The sequence below is a fragment of the Chamaea fasciata genome, unplaced genomic scaffold (genome assembly GCF_029207755.1).
Source record: "Chamaea fasciata isolate MVZ Bird 193981 ecotype frontalis unplaced genomic scaffold, bChaFas1.0.hap1 SCAF_5, whole genome shotgun sequence".
Classification (NCBI taxonomy): domain Eukaryota; kingdom Metazoa; phylum Chordata; class Aves; order Passeriformes; family Sylviidae; genus Chamaea; species Chamaea fasciata.
The window spans coordinates 18453490-18477044 of record NW_027094090.1 but is presented as its reverse complement, the minus strand read 5'-3'; the positions used below and the strand labels follow the sequence as shown (position 1 = coordinate 18477044).

Genomic DNA, 23555 nt, shown 5'->3' with positions numbered 1-23555 from the left:
AATGCAAGCCACCATTTCTTGTCCTGTAATGGACACCACAGGGAACAGACAGGTCTACTTTGCAGCAAATGAACTGGAAAACTCTTTTCACATTCCATTTTCTGTGTTCTGTGTAATAAACAGTGCTAAATCTTGTACCATTTATTGTGGCCTTTGGTAATTTTTCCTCAATTACTTTCCATTGTTTCAGGACTATTACACCCCAACCCTATTATGTGCTATAATCTAGCTGAGACTTTACAAATGTTCATTGACTTAGAAAAATTATTTTGTATGACTTGATGATCACCTAACCCAGAACAAAATTCACCCTTTTGCAAAAGTAGGGCAACGTTGCCTTAAGATCTCATAGAATCACCTGTATCTCCAGATTCTTTCTCTATGAACTGATACCTCTTCCTTACTCATTCAGATATTTCTTTTTCATCCCAATGTGTGGCACTTTGCCTCTTTCCATAGAAAATAATCTTACAGTTTTGGCTAGGGCTTCCCTGGGTTTGCAGCTAGCCAGCAGTTCAGGTTTCTAGATTTTCAAAAATATGGGAAAGTGTTCTGAATATTGCAAGGCAAAGGTAATCTGTATATGAATCTAGTGTTTCTACACTGTGTTATTCTTGCCGTGATTACTCAAATCCTTTGGACACATCTAGCACTCCCTAAATATGTCAAACATCAAGTCTGTCACAGGTGGGACTCCCAGTGTTATATCTACCTGGCCAGATCTTCAAGAATGAGGAACCATGTGGCTTTTCCATCTGAGCATTGACAACCAGCTTCAGAAATGAATCCTTTGTACATATAAACCATTGGTATTTAAACCTGACTTAGCAGTTTTTTCTCTGAAAATAAGCAAGCCCCTCACCATCAGTGGTATATTTATAGGGTACTGAAAATATTGTATGAAATTTAACAAAATAACAAATTCCATCTAATTCATTACATTAAAAAGTGGAAATACAGAGGTTTGGATTCAGGATAAGAATAAAAAATCAACCAATGTCAATCAGTTTCAACGGACTGATCTCAGATCATGTTTTCTACTACCCATGGAGTTACAAGTAAATTCAATTTTTAGATGGGATTTGAGTGGGTTTGTGAAGTGCCTGGGATGAGGTAGTCTTCCATTCAATGGGAAAGTGAAGGAACAAACAGAAGTCAGGCCATTAAATATTTAATATTAAATAGATGGACTGTAACAACAATTCCTGTGATTTTCAGGTACCTATATATCAACTTGTCTGCACCCATGAAAGTGTGTTGTTAGAGATCTGTGGATCACATAAACACCCTAGCCCTGATTTGTGATGTTTCCTTTCTATACTTAAAACGCTTGGCTCTGCACAAGAACTCTGCTATACAAGATACAGCCACAAATGGTGAGAATGTTCTCACTCAGTACCAGCTATTTATAATTTCAGTGTGCAAGCTTATCTAGTTTGTGTAGTAAACCATGGAAACATACATGGAGAGCTTTGTGTGGAATGAATCTCTTCCCATCAGCCTTGAAGGAGACGTGATCAATTAGCTAAAAAGACATGATTAACTGTTAGAAGGCCAAAGCTAAGTGAAGTAAAACCTGTGATGTTTATAACAGACGGGGAAGAAGACTTAAGAAGGTGGGTAAAATTAAAGGTACAGTTTTGTATTTCTGCATAAAAATTTAAAAATACTCCATATACAAATCCAAGAAAGTCAATGAGATGGTGATCCAGCAGCACAAATACATGTGGATTATGTACATTTCTGCTCAGCAGAACAACTTCTCCATGCCTTTTTCTTGATAGATTTCTCAGCCCTGCATTACTCTGTCATCACAAGAGTTTTTCTGTCAGCACGTGAGCTTTTCTCTATGTGTCAGTGACAAACATGTTGGCCCCATTTTCGCTGCAGGAGAACCACACTTCAATGCACAGGTGAGAAATAGATCTATTGCCATGCTGCTTTATTGTGTGGCAATTCATTTTATGGATTTGCTGATGTGATATGCCTACTAGAGAATGCAAAGAACACAACCTGAGAAGGATAATGTTTTCTGGAGATATTTCAGTTGTAGTAAATTAGTGCATTGCCTTTAGTTTAACAGAACTGTACCAGTTAATGCAAGAGAGGGTTTGATTAACAGGACTCCTGGGAAGGAAAGCACGTGCTCACTCTGTGGTTACTATCTGTGGTTAAATATCAGCTAAATATCTGCATAAGTAAAAACAATTGCAAGAAAAATGCTCTCTCTTTTTCTTTCTTTCCTTTTATAATTTTATGTCTATGGATTAGATCCACAAGTTTTCATCCATTTTGGAGCTAAAGTGAAAATGAGTAAAAAGAAAGAAACAAGAAAAAAAAAGAAAAGAGAGAGAGAGAGATCAAGATAAAAATGAAAAGCGGAAAGCCTTAGCTGGCCCTGTTGGAGACTGTGTTCAAACAGATCTCATGCAAACTCCAGGTAAGAGAGATTGTTTTAACAAGATGATTTTTTAAAAATGTTGTTACTATTTGTAACCATTCATTGTATCTCTTTTAAGAAAAACACAAAACTAGGCAACAAAAAAAACCCACAAAAAGCAAGCAAGCAAACAAACAAACAAAAAAAATAACCTGCAGAAAGGGAAGGATTAAAATGTGGATTTAAGATAAAATACAAAACCAGCAGAAAAGAGACTGTCCTTTGAAAGAAGAGGACTTGGGTGAAAGCATGGGGAAATGTAAGGAAAAGCTGAGCACAAAGCTGCAGCAGTACAAAGGTGAAGTAAGAAGCTTGGTGAGCAGCTGGGAGAGAACAGAACCAGGAAATGTCCCAGTGAGTGGAAAAGATTATTTTATTGTCTCTGATGCTGAGAAAAGGACAAAATCAAAAAGGTGACTCAAACCACGCAAGACAGCAGATCCAGGAATTTTCAGTCCTAGATATTCAGCTGGATACTATTTAAACAAGTATATTTGAATAAACCAATGTTCCTTCGAGTCTAACCATTTCAGACTCTAATTTCATGTAAGTTATTTTTGCACAGAAAGTGACTCATTTATGGAACCAACTCTCAGGATTCATGGGTCCAATTTTGAGCAAGAACTGTCATGTGGAGAAGAGGTGAGGAACCACACCTCCCTCTGCCCAGCCTGTTCTTGGCTCATTCACTTCTCTGAGCACTGAATTCATTCACAAATTGGGAACATCTCCTGCTGTTACTTTCTAGCACATTTAGTAAAGTGCTGAATCCCAAATTAGTAGTGTGGTGTTGCTAGGTTTTGATAAATGTTCCTATAAATTTACTGCAGTATTCCCTGCTTTGTTCAGAAGGGCTGCTCCTGTCAAAGACAGAAATAAGCTGGAAATTAAATATTTTTAAGAAAATATTTTAAGGTATAATTTTCTTCATAGTCAGCTACAACAAGACCCTGCTCTATTTAGAGAATTATGGCATTAGCCTTCACACACAGTTAATATGTAGGCTTTTAGTTAACCTAACAATATTGTGCTGTGTGGCTGATGCATTAACATGTGTATAAGTGAGCACTTGTCCGTAAGGAATTTGTCAGACTGTCACCAAAGGCTGACAGGCAGACCAGGCAATGGGTAAAAACATCTGGGGATCACTGCAATCACTCTGAAGGGAATTAAAGCTATAGATTAATTGACCATAAGAGCAATTTTCCTTGTTCATGAATCTGGATTTCCCTTGGCTGCCAGAATGTAGATGAAAGAGGAAAACATCCTTGACCTTCTCTATCAAATAAAATATTTCTCCCTTTCTCTTTTTCTGATTTGCAGAAAGGTGGATTTGTTTTGGTTTGGGGGGTTTTTTTGAGTGATTTACAGGGTCTGAGAATTACAAAGAAAGTGTTTCAATAAAACAGTACCCGGGTTCTCATTTATTCTGCTATGTCCTGACCCATAAAGATACCTAAGAGAATTTTTCAAAAGTTGTCAGCTTGTATCCTTGTAGTCTACCACACTTCCTGACTTCAAAGTCTGTGGTGCACGAGTTATCCCGTGAATGCACTACAAATGCTTGAAATAAGACTGCATGGATCTTTGGGAAAACAGTACTGTCTGGAGAGAGGTGATAGAGGCTCAAATCTCTGCTCTGCCTGTAACTCTCTGTGCAGTCCTTGGCAAGACAACTTGTCTGGCTTCCATTTTTCTATCTGAAAAATACCCCTTCACAGGAAATTCAGGCAGTTTCATTAATTAACTCCTAATTGGAAAAGCACTTCAACAAATATTCAGTTAGACCTTCTTCTAAAGAACAGTTTAAACACGTGCTTAAATGACATCCTGAATTAGAGCTTACTGCTTACAAAATGCTTCATATCTAAAGACAAAAGATGTTACGTAAGAGTTGTCTATATAAGGTTTATTTATACAGTCTTCAGCAGAAGAATAAAGTGATCATTTGACAGGGCAAGTAGTTTGTTTTCCTTATTACTGATAGCCTGGTTGTGCCTGTGTTTTATTCAAGTTCTGTTTGCTAAAATAATTAATCCAGAAATAATGCACATAGAAAGAGCCAGCAAGCACTACACTAAGAGTGAACTGTCTGACCTTTGAAATAATTTGACATGAAAAAAATGTTCCATTTCCATATCACTAGGAAACCAAAACATTTCAAAGCATTTCAGCAGGGGAAGCATGTCTATGATAAGGGCATTTCTTTGGGGTGCAAAAGATAAACATTGAAGCCTGTGTTTTCTCACTCTCCTGATGAATGGTCAGGTAGCCACAAGCACAATCCTGGAGCGAATCTTCTCTGTCTGACCAGAAACTCTGCCCTCATCTTCCCCCTCTCCACTTTCTGTGTGAAACTGTATTTTCCTGTGATATGATTTGGGGAAATCTTTGTATTCTGACCAGATCTGGTTTCTTTAACAGATCTGTTCTCTCCAATAACCAGGTCTCCACATGTCTCGCTCATTCTTCTCTGGTGGGCTTACCACTCCCACCTTGAGCTATCTTATGTTCAAACTGCTGTGTCTATAATATCAAACATTTCTCTCAGGAGGAGAGATAATCCCAAATTCAAATGTTAAAGCCTTTCTATTTGTTTCTATATGTCCGAAATCTGTCTCATAATGGAGTGCAGGAGAAGGGGAGAAAAGAGAAGACAATATTGGTGTTTATGGTGGCAGGTATTCTATTTCAGAGGGATCAGTATCATCAGCAATGCCAGGTGAGATCTGCCACTGCCAAATAATACAGCCTTGGTGGGCAGGTATTCCACCAAGCTGGATTGGTCTGGCACATGGCCTTCCAAATATTTATTAAATATTTACACATAATTTGTTTCCTTCCAGTTGCAATAAATGAGCAAATAAAATACTGGAAGTGTTTTGAAGCGTAGAAATGAAGACTAGCCACTCAGAAGCAGCTACAAAACACAACAGCTCTTCTGGTCAGTAACAGATGTTACTGTGAAGGCATCACCTTTTGTCTCTGCCCTCTACACAAAAGTCTACTGGATAGAGAATCATTTCAGTCTTTTCACCCATGAACCAGATACAAGTTCAATGCATTGTCACCACCATGAGGAACTCCTGAGCTCCAGGAGATACAAGAAGTCCCTACCATACAGGCAGTAGGACTTTTTGGAGATCTCACCTATGAGTACCCCAGGGGGCGCATCCATGTATGGATAGTAGAAAGCATCTTCATTTCAGTACAGGCACAACAGGACTTGGAATATCAGCTTGGACAGGCACTGGCAAACTGTCCTGGTAGTTACTGTACCTGACCAACCACAGTGAAATGGACTAATGAATAATCACCTCCATCCTCTGACCCACCAAATGATGAGGTACAACTCTGTGCTAGGGGAAATCTTAAGTATGTGGCTTGTTGGGTGTGGAAGTTTAGCCATGAGAGCAACATCCACAGCAAGAAGTAAAATCAATTTATGCAGGCCTGTTTAACTTCAGTGAAATCTTCCTACACTGAAAATTCATTTATGTGATCTACAAATAACAAAGCTATTTTGGGTACAAATTTGAAAAAAATCATGTACATAAATATGTGTACATATATATGAGTGTGTGTGAGTGTGCTATTTGAGAGAAGAAAAGAACAGGACATCATCGCTGTGATTTTTACTCTTTAGTTACTTAAATCTCTTTATATACATACTGTAACACAAGTAACACAGTATATACATACTGCAACCTTATCAAAGAGATTACTATGATGATTTTTCCTTTTTGAATTATTAGTAAGTATATAAGATTTGATTCAGGGAATCAAATTATTCATTTCTTCCAGGAAAAGTAAAAACCCGAAGACTAGGAAAGGAAAATATTAAACAAATATAATTCTTGGATCCTAGTACATCCCAGTGCTAAATATATTTTTGTTGTCTACTGAATTCCTTGTAGGAGCATAAAGACAAAAATATAACTCCACAAAAGATTTGAAAATGTGCTATGGTGAAGTAATAAAAATTCTTCCTGTTTACTAAAATAATTCATTTGTTGCTATAAATACTTTATATAAAGTTAAATCATATATAAATATATAAAGTTAAATAATAACACTTTTGAAGTAAATTATATTAATAACAAATACTCCTGTTCAGTAAGGAATAGGATTTCATCAATAGCTCTTTCATTATTTTCTTTAGGTATTTTGGGGGCTTATTCTCTCTGATTTCCACAGAAAATGTTCCCAAACTTACTAAAATTAGTGCAACTCTCTTCCATGATTTCTTGTCATCCCCATCCCGGTGCTTCTGGGAATCAGGCCCAGAAAGAGTAAGGAACATCTCTCTGGAGAAAAGGTAAAGTGTATGGAATTGGGGCAAAGGAGAAGTCTCAGGAAAAACACAGGGAAAAGCCATTGCACAACTCAGGCGTAACCTTCCCTGTAGCAGCCAGGTCATCAGGGCAGGGGAAGCCTCTCTCAACCCCACAGAGCCCTCTTCCCATCAGTGAGAGCCAATGTGAGAAACTGCAGAAAACTGAAATCCCCAGGCTCCCTGAGCCCTCTTCACAGAGCTTCCCACAAAAAGGTGTGAGGGGTCTGTAGATTTCCTGCCATCAGCTACTCACTTGCATGCACCATTGGAGGGCACTTAATCATGGATATCAACAGAGGTGACACCCAAAGTTTCCTAGAATATTTCTGTTCCCCAAACAGATACTTAAGCAACAAGCACAAACGAGTTAGTGGAGGAGAGATAATATACCCTTGGGTATTATTCAGAGATTTCTTGGAATCTGTAATATACAAATGTCGGATTTGCTTTATCAATCCCAGTAAAAAGGTTTTTTGGGAAAAAGAAAACAAAAGGCCTTATATGAGAGAATAAAATATGATATAAAAGACACTTCTAGTCAGACATTCCAAAAAATATTTTCGTGATGTCATGAATGGCTTTTCTTGTAAGGAAAATAACATCACTACGCTTCATCTCTATGTATTACTGCTAAGTTGCTTATGCTTTTTCAGCAGAAACAGTTTAAAAGAGTTCAGTTCAATACCTATTTGTACTACATCAGTGTCCATGTAAATAAACTGTATGATTGCCTTTCATTTAAATGGGTGCCTTTTTAGTTGAATGGACAGTGCACTAGTTTTTAGCTGATGATGGAAACATATCTCACCAATATTTAATTATAGCTCTGGAAAGGTTTTTATCTTTTGCAAATCAGAACTGTTTTGACATTGTGTGTTCTCTTGAGTGCTGTTATTTTGTAACATAGCTAAGGATTTCAGAGAACTGGACATTATTAGAAAACATGAGTACATGATTCACATGCTGTTAATTAAACATGTTAATAACTCTCAAAGCTTTTTTATGTAACTGGCAGCTACCTGGGAACTCAGTAAATGGTAGTTTGCACTTATAAATGCGATGCAGATGACACATGATTCAGAAAACCATCTGGTGAGGGGAAAATCTGATTTTCCACAACACAAAATAGGGAGCACTGGGAAAACAATGTCCCAGCCTAGAAAGGAGACTCTCCATTTCTCTTTGTTTTCCTTTTTCTAAACACAAAGATTTTCCCTGAAAGCAAGTACTAAGGAAGGTTTACTTGCACACTAAACAACACATGAAAACACAGATGAACAAGAAATGCAAGAATTGTGAAATGATGCAGCATCACAGGCCTGTCTGCAGAATTGCAAATCAGAGAAATAAGCAAACTTGAGAAGACCAGAAACTATTAATTAACTGATAAATTTTAATCCTGAGTAGAAGAGTTATTTTCAGTAATATTCAGTGGTTTATTGCACAAAACCCAATTTGAGATAATTAGCAATGGTTGATCTTCCCTTCATTATACCCCAGTTTTGACTGTAGTGGGGATTTAGGGTATGTAAGACAAACTCAACTGAAGAAACATAAGGTGATTAAAAAACAGATAAATTCAACCTATTTCGTTTAAGGCAGATACTATAATGTACTTTCATACACAACAGAGCAGCTCATGGAGAACATATGTGAACAGATGAGTACTGAGAAACTATCAAGTGGGAAAACATTAAAGAAAAAGATAACCAATGCCAGTTCCTAATATTTATCTGAAAGTCTACTGTGTCTTATTAAGCAGTAACAATGACTGGAAGATAGTCCACCATCTCACCTTTTACACTGAAGGTAGAACAAAAAACTTGCCTTTTAAATCTGGATGGTCCTACAATACTCTCTTCCACAAAGAAACAAAGCTGACCCTTAGAAAAGTTCAATTAAGAGTGGTAATTAGGCCAGTAATTAAGTGAAGAAAGTGTCAGAGTACAAATGTGAGAGAAAAGACAGAGTTACTAGGTGAAGGAGCACATTTCTTTCTTTCTTCTGCTTTTCATGGAAGCAAGATGCTATCCAACACTCACCCACCTCTGATTGCAGTAGGATATTTATTCAGAGAATCCTCAATCTCTGCCCTATATCTGAATTTCCTGTTAATGCCTTTGGTGGGCATTAATATTGCACTGTTTTCATCTAGTTGAACACTTTGAAAATGGCTGAGCCAGACAAATGTTGCTCTTTATGAATACATTAGAATCTATGTCTGGGAAAGCAGACAGTCACTGCCATGTTTTGTTCCATAAAAGCAAGGCCTGCATTTTGTTACCTTTGGAGGAGGTCTACTCAGCATATATGTTACACCATCTCAGGAAACCATAAAAAGTTCATTTGCCCATTGGATTCTCATTTAATCAAATGATTAAGTGATATTTTTTTCTTATTGCCTGGATTTCAATTTTACTTCTATTTTTCCAGCTTTAGGCATTGATTATCCCTTTTATTGTTTCTCCTAATGGCTTATTTCCTTCTGGTAGGTATTTCATCACTCCCTCAGTACAGCTGTGTTAGTATATATATGGAAATATATGGAAAGCTTTACTGGATTTCTAAAAGATTCTGTTTGTATTTTTGGAGATAGTGTCCTTTACACAGTGACGTATCTACTGAGAGGAATGAATTTGATGTTATAAAAAAGCACTAATGTGCAACATAATTTCAACAGAAAATTAAGTGCTCAGCAACTTTTGAAAATCTCAGAAATCATAGATTGCTGATAGACTGTTGGTGATAAATGCTCTTTACCTGATCGAGTCACTGGAAAAGTGCTTCATTCCAATGAAGGCAGCAGAGATTATTAACTGGTGTTCTTCAAGCCAGTTGCTGGGAGGTGGCCACGCCTACCCTGCTTCTCTCTGGCCAGCATTCATATTTGGAGGACAGGAGAGCTCTCATACTCTTGCACTATTGTTGTCTTGCTCTCCTCTGCACCTGAAAACCTCCTGGCCACCCCATCCCTTCAGTTCTAACCATTGGCTGAATCTTATTTGGCAAAGGAATATCAATTGGCAGAAGAATATCAATAAGCAAATAACTATACAGACTAACAATGAATATTTCAATGCATACTAAACCCCACAACAAATTCAAAAGATGATACAAATTGCTGTGTTTTGCTACAACATAGTATCTGAGAAGCAAGAACAAGGAAACAGAAAACACCTACCTGTGTGTACTCAGCTGAGGTAAATCATCACTGCTTTCTTGAAGCAAACTGAGTTACAGCAATTTATAACAGGAATTTGACCCCTACATTGAAAAGATTACTGAGACATTTGGATTTTCTGTTTCTTCCTGATTAGAGAAAATGAAGAGCAAAATAACTGCGCAAAAGAAAACTACATCCCCCATAAGTAATTGACCTTATGATAAAATCTGTCATGGCCCTTTGCTGTAGGGAGGGGAAGTGTTCAGCATCTTCAGGCAGGCAGCCAGATGTACATGCTTGAGGAAATCCTTTCTGACCAGCAGACTATTGATTCTGAAAAAGTCTACATTTGATCATTAATCTTGAGCAACTCAATGCAGGCCAATGGAGACAAAATATTAACCACTCTAAAGTGCTTTTAAAGATTCTCAGATGAAAATAAAAAAAAAATTATGTACACTTATCTGTAATACAGATTTTTCTTCCTTGTGTTTGCATACCTTGCTCTTGTTTTCTTTCAGAAAATTACATCTATGGTAGCACACAAAAACCTTCCATCTGCAATCTCATGCATAGGCTGCACAAAAAAAAAGGTGATGAGGTAGGAACTTGTCTGTCAGAGAAAGTAAATTTATTATTTTTTTAATTACTTCTATGTTGTCAATTGAATTAATTAATCCAGGTCAAACAGTGTGCTCCTTCCGTGAATATCTCTTGAGTTATCACCAAGCGGTAGGTGATAGTTCTAATTAGGATATATTGAAAATTTAGCAGAAACCAAAGTTTTGGGGATTTCTATTTTGTCAGGTCCAAAACATTCAAAATACCTTATATACAAGACTTTTCAGCACTTCCAAATTGGCATTGCCTGAATTATTGATCCTTCTTTCCTGTGCTCAGGTGTTGTGTGTGTGAAGTGCCATCAATCTTGTGGCAGTCCAATGGCTGTTGTGTTGTGCATCTGAAAGGTTCTTTCCCCTGGGATTTGCTTGTGAGGGCATACCTAAAGACCTTTCCTCATGGGCTGCTGTTCTCCTCAGGGATGGTAACACATAAAACACCACTCTGGTCTGTTTTTCACAGAGGGATGAACAGACAGTTGGCTGAAAACCACACCTGTTTCCAGCTACTACAGAAGAAGAAACCATTTAACAGGGAAAAATCATCTGTAGGATTTTGTAGTTTTAATACCTTTAAGGTCTGATAATAGAATGGCAAAATGTGCTTCAGGCTTCCTAAATTCAAACACACACTGGCTGAGAACACAGTGTCTTCAACTCCTATCATTCTAAATGTGGATTTTTTTTTTTAGATGGAGTTATTTAATCCACCAGAATGAATTTCTTAAAATTAGCCACTTTCACCATCTCTCACAAGTACTCAAGATGCTTACTTACTCACTTTCTTGCAGAAAATGGCAATCTTATTTAATTGTGTCTAAGAAACATGGATTGAAACTTTAAAGGAACGTTCATAAAATGGACAATTTAGCTCTAGTCTTACATGAGCTTCTCATTCTCTTGTTCTGTGATCTTCTCACCCACAAACATTAGAGAGAATTCCTTAGTACTGTAGCTTCATATTCTGATTACTTATATTTAAAAAGGTAATTCGTATTTTTTTTTGTCTGATCTATCTCAAACTGTGAGAGAATGGCTTAGTATGAAGCATTTATAATGTTGTTAGAGGTATTCATGGTCCAGTTTTTTTCAAGTGACTTAATGAACACTATGTATAGAGTAGAGCTTCCTGGTTAGTACTGTCAGCGGGGGAAATGTGTCTCTCTCTCTTCATTCATTCTTCAATCCTTTTCCTGAATACAGGGGTCTCACAAAAGAATCTAAATCAACTCTGAATTTTAAAATATTTTACTCATAAATAGAGACAAGCTCCATTTCTCTGCAAGGCCAGTTCAAAATCCTGGTGACCATGTCAAATCTCCTCTGTGACCAAGTCAGTCTTCAGATACATAAAAGTACAAGGATATTGTCCAGAAGAGAATTTTCCTGGAAGTGTTAACAACCTAATTATTGCAGATGATGGTAAGCAGAGGAGAACAGGGACACTAAAAAAAAAGAGCAGAGACACAAACTGGTAGCAAAGAGATGTTTTATGGGCAGATCTATAAGCTATTCTGTTTGTAGTATATTTCTTGTTTGTTCAGATTATTATTTTTTTCTGAAGAAGGTCGGGTAGTTGAAAAAAAACAACAGAGGACAGATAGCACTCTAGCAGAAGTCAGTAACAGAAAGTTTGCTGAGTTCTGAGAAGGAATTGAAGGGTTTGTCCTGAATAGTCACGCGTAACTGTTGTCCTTGAATAGCAATTACAACTTGTCAGAAATACCAGTTGTTTCTAGATGAAGATAGAAGTTCAGCATTATTTGTAGGTCTAGACTTCTCAGGTAAATAGATTTCCCCTAATCTGAAATTCTAAAAATACATTTAAACTTATTTTTACATGGCTTCTGTAAACACAGGGCAGAGTTAGTCAGGCAGTTTCTGACAAGATTTTTTTTTTGAAAGGTGTTGTTGCATTTAAACTGAATCATTAATGGGTCTGAACAGCTTTCGAAGATGCATTCAGTGAGATTTTTGAATAATAAAGTTTTGACCTCTGTTTTGGTACAACTACATTTTGAAAATGTGTGTTCCAAATATTTTGTTTTAACCTGAAAATTCCAAAGCCCAAAGTTTTCTTTGAAGCAGAACCTGCATCTTCTGTCCAGCACAGAACTGGTGACAATACACTGCAGAATTCTGCAGATTCCTCAGCCACCTGCAGCTTTCTCAGCAGTTTTATTACAGAGTTAAATGAGCTGCATTTTATTTGCTTTCTAAGTTAATACATCCAAGAGCAAACTGCTGTATCCTGTTTAAGGTCTGCAGAAGTTCTTGCTGAGAACTGTGCTAAGCAGAGCAGAAATGGGGAAAAAATAAACAAAAATTTCTCTATAGATAATGCAATATTTTCACCTGGCTTTCTATTGGTTCTCATGGATTATCAGTAATTTTGGAATGATAGCCATCATTTTCTTTTGTTGCAAATTGGTTTTCATTTTTTGTCTTCATTCCTTTGTTTTCCCAAGGGGAGCTCATATTAGCCACCTTTTCCATAGAGCTCAGACAGGTTATGACAATCCAGCTCAGAAAACACACAATTACTGTGTCGTTAACAAATCTTACAGTAACACATACTGTAAAGAAATGTGGAAAGTTATGCAGTTCAAGCATATAATAAATACAATATATTTCACATATAACAAATTAACATAATTGCCAAAAAACAAAATCAGTCAAATTTAAGTACATTACTTACATTTCTGACTATGCATTTTGGGTGTTTATATTAAGATAGAAGTAAAAACAGAGGGGAAAATATACTTGAAGTTTCATGCTCTGTACTGTTTTGTGTTACTTTGATTTGTAAAATAAGACCACAAGTCAGGCAGACTGGTAAGTGCTGCTAGTGGGAATTTTCTGAAACAATTTCACTGGTAATGATTTTCTAGATCATAGTGGCTTGTGTGAAAATTAATTATTTTATTTCCTATGCATACTCCCTTGCTCATGTTTTATGCTATTTGAATGCTTCCAAAGTATCCACTGCCCGGGCTTTTAGTTCAAATAACATATAATACTCAAACATTCAACAAGCAAGAGAACCAAGCTCCTCTTTAATGCCCAGAACAAGCTCCCATACACTAAAGCCAAGGGTCAAAGTGTGGGGTGAGAAAATTAATAAACTATTACTGCATTATAATAGTAACTAAGAAAGCTTAGTTACTATTATGTGTTTTTCCAATCATTACCTAATGCATGGGTTGATAATTTAAACATTTAGAGGTCCTATTACACAATAATAATATAGAAAGGAAAGGAATATTAGAAGAAAAAGAGAGAAAGGATAAGATTTAGTCTACATTAACTTACACATCTAAAATGTAAACATCTAAGCCTGAACTATTTTCCCTAAATTCTTTACAGTCACTAAGGAAAAATAGGCAGAGACAGATTTGTCTCACTTTCAGATAGTGATGAAAAGATAGGTCACATGCATCATCCTGTTGCTCGCTTCTTACTATAAGGAAAAGCCAAAATGACCACCTCAGACTGAAAAGACCAACTTTCAGACATTTATAGTTAGATTAGATTGCTCATACCCTAGCTAGCCAACTGGTCCTTTCTTGATGAAACAAACTCTGTTTTAATAGAACAGCTTGAAGTTTGTCAAAGTAATAGTTTACAAGGAACAGTGCCATTCCTTCCTGAGCTTTTTTTCTTTTGAGACTTTTCTTTATTCTAGATACGTTAATTTTACAGTCGACTTAGTAAATGTTTTGGGATGAATTAGTATGTCTGTCACTACTAAATTAAGGCTGCACTCTATCCCATTTGATACCCACACACAGAGCCGAACAGTTAGCTTGACTCAGCACACTCGCACTACACCACTTGTGGCAACTTATTTTCCCTAAAGGTAACTGTACAGTGAGGCTGTCAAAGGATCTGTGACTGTTCGGTTGCCAAAGCCATCAGAGGAGCAGGGTGACTTCAGTTAGTTAACAAACTTCTCTTGCTGAAGTTGCTGCATTACCATTTGACTAAAGCCCCTTTGTAACCTCTCCTGAAGTCCCAAAGCTACAGACTATTATGCAAAAATTACTCTGGGGCAAAGCAAATATTTAAAGCTAAAAAAGCTGTCACACTTGCATTTCCCTATCTCTGCCATAGTCAAACTCCCACCAGAGAGCTGACTGGGACAATAGTATCTCCCATGTAATTCTTGTCAGTCTGCAAAAGCTTTCAGAGAAATTTCTCTGTATTCTATCACCTCCTGCGTTAGAGTTCAGCAAACACATCTCACTATGAAATAGTCCAGAACGGTCTTCTTTCTGAAAAGGTGCTTTGAGGTCTAAAACCTTGTCTATTTTCTAAACATATCAGCTTTCTATACACCTTGTCCTTGCATATTCATAGATTCTACTTTACTAGTACTTTTGTAACTATTACCACAAATCTCATAATTCATCTTTGTTCTTTTTGAGGAACAGGAAAATTAAGCCTTCCATTGGCATTAAGAAAACTTCACAGGGCAAAATTATTCTCACTTTAGGAAACCTGAATTTGTTTCCTGAAACTTTCATTCATGATTACTGAAAACAAAATTGTTCTGTAAGTGCAATTTGGTCTGTGCTGATCTGCATGAGAGTGAACATAACCCCAGCAACGCACAGCAAAACAGCTCATGGGAGCAGGCTGATATGTTATGTGTCTCCAGGCCAAGTAAGTCTTATGACAGATCTGAAAGTTCAGTGTTAAATCTAAAACATTACTGTAAATATAGTAAATAAGCCATTAAAGAAAATTCCATGCTTATCACTTACTTAAACTCTTAATGCAGCTTAGCAATTAATACATTCATTCTATTCTATTCCTCAGTGGTTACAGCTACACCACACTTCACTGAAAACAGAATGAGCAGAGATAGCAATCAAGCTGACCCAATGGGAGCAACTTGGTTTCTATTGTTTGTAGCTTTTTTATCCTCAAGAGATTACAGACTCTTAAGAGAAAGAGTTTCATTATTTTCTTTAGGACAAATCCCAAAGGATTTGATTTTTCACTCAACCAATGGGTCATAGATTAGCACAGAAAGCATTTTCCTGGTTTCTAGGATTTTCAGTTTTATTCATGGCTAAGGATAGCTTCACCTGTATGGATCAAATTATTCTGAGAAGCCACGCTGGATATGCTCCTTTTTCTGTGCTCAGCTGTCAACTGCAGAACTCTGGGTGAGGCTGGAGGGGTTCCAGCATGCTCTACTCCCCACACCCCTCACACCAGACAGGACTGCACAGGGTCCTGAGTCACAGGGTGAATCTGAGCATGTTCCTTTGAAAGCTTGAAAGGTCCACATTTCTTAACCGTGAGGCTATTTGTTTAATTATATATTTGGTTTATCTCTGTTTTAATACATCTCCAAATAGGTGCCTGACAAGTTTCAAAGGGAAATGAAGCCCAGGTTGGTTACAAAGGTTGTGAACTACAAGGAATTATTAACAAGAGTCCACTGAGTCTGGAGCCTATAATTGCCTGACTTTGGGCCTGCAGCATGTTCCTGTGAGACAAAAAGTGCTCCGTAGGAGTGCAGTGAGTGACCTTCTACCTGGGGTATGAAGAGGCACGAGGGATGCTCAGGTGCCATGTGTTATTTGTGACACGTGGCAGCTCTGACTGCCCTTCACTTGCCAGCAAGATGACAAGACCTAGATAAACAAGGAGCCTCACAGGTTTTGGGCCTGATGCCAGTTGTCGAGCTGTGTTTAAAGGAATAACTCCTTTCCCCAGCTCATCTCCTGATCCTAATTTTCTTTCACCCTCTAATTCTAGAAAAAGTGCAGAGGAGCAGGTATTCCTCCTCTTTCCTTCACATTGCCCAGCCTTTCTAAGGTTCATTTCCCTGGACATGGATCCTATTTTTCCAACACCTGTCATAATAACTCACTTTATGCCTACTTTTCCCTTCTTCAGTCTTGCAGGCCTGTTTAGGAGTGCAGTGTTTCTCTGTGCTAAGATGAATTTTACCCGATTAATCATAGCCCCATTAACAACCTGCAGCTGCAGGGACAAGTGTCTGATTCCTCTGTCTTTCCTGGGGGACAAAGGGAAGAGCTACTCAAGCCTGAAGCACAACCCCAGGAATGTGCACAGGAGGCTCAGAGCCCTGGAACAATATGAGGCACATTTTCTCTCTTTCCTTAGAGGCTAATAATAACTTTGCTTGTGTGAGGGAGGCCAGAAAACAGAAGCAGCCTGGAAAATCTCCAAATTGCTGCTGCCACTAGGCAAGTGGGAGGGGATATGGAGAAAAAAGGCAGCCCTTTAATAACCTAGGCTCTGGCACTGCCAAAGTCAGATCTCCTTGTCTCACTCAATAGGAATACTAAATGTAGTAAAAAAAGTTGTCTCTTTTTTCCTTAGATGTTGAGGAGGAAATTCAACTGTATTAAATCCATCCCATTTTGTTGATTATTGTTCATTACACCATCGCCTTGTGTGTTCCATCCACCCTCAAGATTCCACAATCCTTTTCCATTTCTTTTAGAGAACTTTTTAAAGTTGCTTTTGGACCTCAGCAAATGTTTTATTTTTGCACAAGTGCATGTGACTGAAGCCAGCATCTACAGTGCAGGTATTTACAGATGTTGTTGTAGTGGCCTACAGTACCCTGGTCCCAGAAAACATTCTGAGAAATCTCTCACATGTTTTTAGAGAAGAAATAAACTTTTTCTTGTATACATAAATCAAATTCAAATATAAACCTCTGAGAGCTTTGTTGGCCTTGAACTAATAAATCCAGGGTTCATACACTCCAGTACTATATAAATAAGAACAAGATTTGAATGTCCTATTTTGACTGCAGTGGCCTTCAAACATGCAAGCAGTACTTGTGAAGAATGTGCCTGACATTTAAGTCTGTTAAGGTTCCTGGATAAATCTTTCCTTTACTTCCTTGTCCCAAATTCTGCTCATCAACTTGTAGATGCAGTTTTTTCTTTTTTCCCCCATTCTCTTCTGAAGATACGAATAAAGTTTTTTACATGCTTTGGATCTTTGAGGTGCAATGTATCATAGTTCAAACCTATAGAAAGCAAAGCAACATTAAATGAATGTTCATATTGGAACTTAGTACAATTAAAAAGCAGCAATAAGGAGAAAATAATGCAAATATGAATTTTACTTAGGATAGGAATATAACTTCTGGGGGAGGGGGAAGTTTCTACCTAAAAGGAAAAGGATAGCAACTCCTTGATGGTTGATGGACAATTCTTACAGTCGTTGCTGAGACAAACCATATATCTGTTTAATAGGAGGGAGGCACCATACAAAGGCAGTAGGTTCATTCAGAGTTATGCATGATTTACCACAGGTCACAGATCACACTGTGTGCAGGAACGTGTCCTTGAAAGGGCAAATAAATTCACTAAGTTTTCTGATTTTACTCTGGCATAGCAAACTATTAGCTGGAGTAACAGACTTTTAGTGCACTTGTGCTTCCTTAGGGAGAAATCTGAAATCCTTTTTAACTGCTTCAGGGTGATCAATAGAGGAGGTAGAAATGAAGGCTTTCAATGTCTCTCTGGTTTTGATATATTGATAAGTTAAAAAAATAAATCTAAATCATAGTGGAGTTTTATTTTTTCACATAAAATATGAATCATTTGAAGATGATACTTAGCACTTAAAAATCACTAGAAGTCAGAAGCATCTGCTCACTTATAATATTAAAATTTCACCAATATATTTAGAATTGTGAACAAATAAAAGTAGGCTTTAGAGTACAATTTCAAATGTACAATGGAAGAATCAATGAAAAATTTTGACAGTCTTCCCTGCTGTGAGAGCAAGCAAGGACAGTATTCAAATAATGGTTAAAACCCTTACCAGACCACTAGTTTTTCAGGTGATGAACTCTATTCATACACCTAGGAATGTAAAACTAGGTTGAAAATTCCACTAAGTAGAAAGCACTGAAAAGTACTCACCCTGAAACCTCAAACCTGAATGACCTTTGAGAAAATATAGGCCACCCATAGGATTCAGGAAATTACAATGATTAAACTGTTATGTTTATTAACTTTCATTTGATTTTTGTTCACCCTGGGTGTGCTGCTTTTGGTTAGGGTAACTCAGGGGCATACCATATTTGGGTCTAGAAGAGGAAACACTTGTCTATATTGCACATTAAATAAAAGCAATACAGGAGAATTATGTTTATCTTGTTGCAAGTCTAGAATACTGTCCATCTGAGATAGATTGAAAGCTAATCCACAGGAAAAGATAGAGTAGACTAAATCATATTCCTTTGACCTGGCATATCCTGCAATTTCTACAGGGGAACTACAGGGAAAAGCACATGGTGTGACTCTTGGGGCTCCTGGGCATGGCCAGGAGCTGCACTAATTGATCCTGGTGGGCCCCTTCCAACTCTGATATTCCAGATATCCTTCCAACTCAGTCTATTCTCTGATTACATGATTTCATTGCCTGTATTAAGAACATAAGCGGCAAATTCACATATTTTTCTTTGAAGGAGATATCAGGTCATGCTCACTTGGTGCTGTCACTTGGCAGGAAATATTGTGTGGAAGAACATTGTTTTTTTCTGATTGGAAGATGACTGTTGTTGTGAGGTCTTTTATTTCATATATGTGATCTGGACTTAACTGACTGTTCAGTGAAGATTTTCTTCAGCAATTTCTGTTTCCTGTCTGTGAAATGGGGATTTCTCACTTCTGTTAGCCCTAACTATTGAGAATGGAGAAGAAGATTTTTTTCCTCAAGCATACAAAAAACCCCTAGAACAGGACTCAACTGCAGTCCATGGCAGCATATGCATAACAACAATTATTTATCTGCTGATCCTCTCAATAGATTTTCCTGAAGACACATGGTAATACACCATACTATGCATTTAGACTGTTTTAAATGATCTGCATATGGGGTGAAGCTGGAAAAAAAATTAGTCATAGACTTGTTAACAATCACCTTTCACTCTGACCCAGAAAACTGTAAATGTAGATCCTGTGCCCACAATGCTGTGTGTCTGGGCTCCCAGCACTCCACCACGGTGCCTTTTAAACACGTGATTGATCTCAATCACCTTTTGTGTGAAAAGCTCAGAACAGTAGGCAACATATAGCACATATTGACATTATACTTCATCCCAGTTCTTTTTTCTTTCCAGAACATCTGTTCATTGCTGGCCAAAGCCCCAAACGGCTGAAGAAAAAAAGACATAATTTTTGAAGATTTTCTAGATTTTTATTGCTATTAGGGAGTGATTCTCATTGCTGAAATTTAGCTTCTGATACCAAGCATCAAACAGTACAAGTGAAATGGATATAAAAAGAAATAACATTAAGTACACATTGTATTTGCTAATATACATAAGCACTCAAAATATGCTAAGAACAATTATCTAGGGTTTTAATATTCTGTGGTCAAGTTTCTGTCTCAGTTCAAAACTGAACTGAATTCAAGACAAATTTCCTGTATAACAGGATAACTGAAAGAATAATCTGACCTGTTTTGTCTGATTTTTGGGACAGTGTTTATAGCCTTGAAGTCCTCAGAACATAAATATGCTCAGATTTAGATAAAAGAGCACCACCTGAATCCATTCATTAATCAAGATTGTTTAACACATCCTTCTGTCATTTTTTAAAATTATTCTTTTTCTTGGCATTGTCAGATGTTTTCAAGATGTCTGTGAAGTTAGGAAAGTCACTCTGTATGGTTGTCACCCTTCTCCAAAATACTGGATCATCTGCTGTGGAAGAAAAAAATGACATATAAAAGCTGTTTGAAGGATTTTCAAAATAGATGCGTAGTGTATCTGAATCATATCTTTTAGATTATTCATGAAACTGGAGCCAGTTTGTGATTATGTGTATTTCAATTTCAAGAGAGAAAAGACAAAATATATTTCCCTTCATATCAGTTTCCTCATTAACAATAAATAAAGGGTTGTTAATGAAAAGATGAAGAAGCAAAACTGCGAAGAAAATACCTGAGGTTTTCTACAGAATTCTTACCATTCCTTATATAAGATTATAAATTGAATTAAGACATCATCTGGTTTAGAGTTCAGTAGAAGATAATAAAAGGATGGTTTTAGTCTTGTCTTTTGTTTTCATTGTCCAGAGTCATTCCATAGAATGGAACATAGAACAGTGAAAAGAAAGATGTGCATTAACCACACTTCTTTTCTTTTCTTTTCTTTTTTTTTTTCTTTTTTTTTTTCTTTTCTCCTGGTGGTGTGGGAAGGGGATATTGCTTCTCCTTTTCTTAAAAGAGAAAGTGGCATTATAGAAAATAGGGAAGCAAAACCCTGCTGTACCCATAGTAGACTCCTGATTCAACCAGCAGGAAGCTGAGACTCTGCCTGTCCCTTAGCAGTCTTTGTTTCTCTTGATCACCTGATTTATCCACAGGAATGAGTAAGATTTTGTTAGATACTACCAGTGATTCACATGATTAAACTTTTTTTTTTCCCTTCCACAAAACAAAACATAATCCTCCAACTAATTAATCTTGTTTACCTACTTGGCAAATGAATCTGGGTGAAGGTGCAAATGTGAAATAGCTCTCTGACTTTTAATATTCAGTGTTTATTTCATAGTAACTAAGTAGTTCCCCTAAGACAGATAGATAATGGGCTTGTTTAAAGTATTGTCCCTAAGGTTTTACTCTCTATAACACTGATTTCAACAATAGTTATCCACTTCCTTAGGAATCTGTCATTTAGTGGCTAAGGTGTAACATATGTTATATTAAATGATGAATACTAGCAGTATATGAACCTTTAGGTAGGATTTAGCCTTCAAATGAAGACACTAAAATAGAGTTATACAGGCACTAAATATGTGTCTAAACAGGCCTTGTAAATAATTGATACTTGTTCACTACTGTCTATGAAAAATCAAGACTGATAAACAAAACGGAGGTGTCCAGGTCCCAGCTCTCACGTCTAGATTCCTAAATGCAGCTTTCCTTTGTGCTTTGAATTCTTTGCCTAGGGTGGGATTCAGCTACCAGAGCATGAATGAATGGTGTTTTACTTCACTGATGGGACAAACCTGGGAGGAGTGGCCAATTGCCCAGAGTGCTGTGTAGCCCTTCAGAAGGGCCTTGGCATTTTGGAGAGATGGGCAGAGAAGAGCCTTCTGAAATCCGAGAAAGGCAAATGCAGGCTCCTGCAACTGGGGAGGAACAACCTCACAACCCAGTACAGGCTCGAGGTGACCTGCTGGAAGGCAGCTTTGTGGAGAAGGCTCTGGGGGTCTTGCTGGACACCAAGCTGTCCATGAGCCAGCAGCGTGTCACGGGGCCAAGAAGGCCAGAAGTGCCCTGGGCTGCATTATGAAGAGCATTGCCAGCAGGCTGAGGGAGGTGACCCTGCCCCTCTGCTCAGCTTCAGTAAGGCTGCACCCGGAGTGCTGTGTCCGGTCCTGAGCACCTCAGCACAAGAGAGACATGGAGCTCCTGGGGAGGGTGCAGGCAAGAGCAGCAAAGATGATTAAAGGACTGGAGCATCTCTCTTATGAGGAAAGACTGAGGAAGCTGGGGCTGTTCAGCCTTGAAAAGAGACTGAGAGGTAACCTCATCAATGTCTGTCAACATCTGCAGGGAGGTGTCAGAGGATGGACCAGGCTCTTCTCAGTGCTGCCAGGCAGTAGAACAAGAGGCAACAGGCAGAAAATGATGCACAGGACATTCCACCTGAACAGGAGGAGGAACTTATTTACTGTGTGGGTGACCAAGCAACGGAACAGGTTGCCCAGGGAAGTTGTGAAGTCTCTTTCACTGGAGATATTCAAGAGCTGTCCAAATGCAATTCTGTGCCTTTGCCATGGGATGATCCTGCTTGAAGCAGGGAGGTTGGACCAGATGACCCACACTGGTGTCTTCCAACCTAATCCATTCTGTGATTCTATGACTCTGTAATTCTGTGTTGCTACTCTTGCATCAGGCTGGTTTTTTTTGGAAGAAGATTGTCTATCATTATTCCTCTGTCAAATCTAGCCCTCACTGACTATCTAAACACTGAAGTCTCAGACAATATGCATGTAACAATATTTTGAAGACACTGAATTAAGCTTTTCACAGACGGGAGTTAGTAACACTTGTGCAAAATTTATCAAGACAAAAAATTAGTGTATGCATGCTGGCATAAATGGATCCCAGTTCAAAAAGCAATTTTAGTAGTTTTGCTCCATATTATAGCAATGGCTTATATAGATGAAGTTGGGACTATCCTCAGGCTACAGGGTTAGACAAAAGTGCTTAGGGTGATAGTTCTACCAGCCTTGTGTAACCAACCCATCTGTGGCCCGATCAAATTCTCCACTGAGGTTTTGGATTTGTTCAGCCCCTGTCTACCTCACACAGACATGTTGTTGCTAACTTGGGACAGCTGAAACTGACACAAAAAATCACAGTAATCTGTTCTGATTTGTGTTTAAATTTTTCATAGTTCTGTTTATCATTTTATCACTGATTTTCAGACTTATTATTTGCTACTATGCAAAATCCCTGATTTGTTTTGTTTTGCTTTGCTACGTTTTGTTCTTTCCCCAGACACTTATCTGCTGTTTTCTTAGAATATAATGCTTAGTTTCCCACAGACATTTAGTCTTTATCACACTATGAGCAAAACGTAATGGTATAGAATTCAGTATACAATAATTCAACTGAAAATAGCTGTCATACACTGCAGATATGGCTAGCTAGAGCAGTGTCCATCTGCTGGCCCTTGTTCATTTTCTGATGGTCACCAGAGGTCAGTTCAACAATGCCCCCATTCTATCCATTAAACTTTCACTACTAAAAGAACAAAACTCTAAACATACACACAAAAGAGAGAAGATAGAATGTGCTCATTGTGGTTCAACCGGAATTCACAAATACAGAAAAGATCCTCTCTACTGCTGTTTCCTCCTGCAACTTGACTTCCAAAATAGGACTGTCTTTTTGTACAAGACACAAAAACAAAAATGCAAAAAAATCCCACCAGAAAGCATGTGACTTCCAGAATTGCCTGTAGCTTTC

General features: G+C 37.7%; 1 long non-coding RNA gene across 1 annotated transcript in view; it reads left to right on the top strand.

Moving 5' to 3' along the window:
* The first annotated feature begins 1788 nt into the window (after positions 1-1788).
* Positions 1789-23555, top strand: part of LOC136290129 (uncharacterized) — a 33948-nt gene continuing 12181 nt past the window's right edge. Inside the window, exons 1-2 of the long non-coding RNA XR_010720985.1 lie at positions 1789-1913; positions 2272-2440. This is a non-coding gene — a long non-coding RNA (uncharacterized lncRNA). The remainder of the gene's footprint in view (positions 1914-2271; positions 2441-23555) is intronic.